We start from the raw sequence: 1,236 nt of genomic DNA, 5'->3' as shown, positions 1-1,236 counted from the left end.
GGGTTGCCGACAGCAACTCGCCCAGTTCAATCCTCTGGGCGGACCCTCTTGAACTCTCTCTTCAAAGTTCTTCTCAACTTTCCCTTATGGTACTTGTTGCCTAGTGGTCTCATGCTGGTATTTAGCCTTAGATGGAGTTTACTACCCACTTTGAGCTGCATTCCCAAGCAACCGGACTCTGAGAAGCCCCGGGTCCGGCACACAAGGGGGCCTCTACTGCTCAGCCCTCGGCGGTGTTTTCAACACCAGCTCTTGCTCTCCCCAGCCACCACCCCTGCACCGCTGTGCGGCCCTGGTGAGGACAAGCTCTGCCCCAGTGGCTCTCTCTGGGAGCAGGGAGCTATGGAGTGCTCCCTGAGTCTGTATTTAGGAGGACAAAGGCCCTGCATGGTGACGACGATGCTACAATGCCCACCAGGCTGCAGGGAAAGGATCGAGGCTGCCAAGGAAAACACTTCCCTTGCCAACACCCACCGCGTTCACTCTGGGCACCAGGAGACTGCTGCTGCTACTGCCACCAGCCACCACGGGCAACAGGCCTGTGAGGCAACCCCAGATGCACCACCAGGGTGACCCCATCGGACGGTGATTGATCATCAAGCAATGCTCAGACAGGCGTAGCCCCAGGAGGAACTTGGGGGTGCGAGTGCGTTCGAAGTGTTGATGATCAATGTGTCCTGCAATTCACGTTCATTCTCGCAACTAGCTATGTTCTTCATCGACGCACGAGCCTAGTGATCCACTGCTAGGAGTTGTCTTGTCTGGCTCTCAGCACCGACCCCGTGCGTGCGGCAGGGCCAGTGAAACCTTGAGGTCCGAGCCCGGATTGTCAGACCCGTGGTTTCCTCGAGACTCGGCTCTGGCGACTTTATAGAGAGAGACAGCCTTGATCCAGTTGTCTAGAAACAGAAGTTTGTAATGCAAAACCAACGAACAGGAAGGCGTGCACTGTATAAGGAACAAACTGGAAAAAGGCAACAGTCAAAAGGCAGGTTCCAGGGTGAGCAGAGGTATTTATACGTTTTAAATGTAGGGAGGAGTTAAGGCAGGGTTTGAGGGAGAGATCCAATAGAGAGGAACAATTAGGAATATTAAAATTTCTGCACCAAAAAGCGACCAATGGTAACTTCCTAGTAACAATCTACAGAGGCATCATGGGAGTGAGCTTTTTGCACACCCTGTCTAGAAAGGGGTTTCCCACAGCCTTAGGCCAAGATTTTCTTTTTTTTCTGGCAA

The 1,236-nt window shown here is 53.1% G+C and overlaps 1 non-coding gene across 1 annotated transcript; it reads right to left on the bottom strand.

Annotated features, from left to right (window-relative positions):
* Positions 1-601: 601 nt before the first annotated feature.
* LOC136305128 (5.8S ribosomal RNA) lies at positions 602-754 on the bottom strand. The gene has a single exon (XR_010725055.1). It is a non-coding gene; the product is annotated as a 5.8S ribosomal RNA (ribosomal RNA).
* Between the last annotated feature and the right edge of the window lie 482 nt (positions 755-1,236).

The sequence above is a fragment of the Chamaea fasciata genome, unplaced genomic scaffold (genome assembly GCF_029207755.1).
Source record: "Chamaea fasciata isolate MVZ Bird 193981 ecotype frontalis unplaced genomic scaffold, bChaFas1.0.hap1 SCAF_291, whole genome shotgun sequence".
NCBI classification, from domain to species: Eukaryota; Metazoa; Chordata; class Aves; order Passeriformes; family Sylviidae; genus Chamaea; species Chamaea fasciata.
The sequence above is the reverse complement of the archived record's forward strand: the minus strand, read 5'-3'. Positions and strand labels throughout refer to the sequence as shown.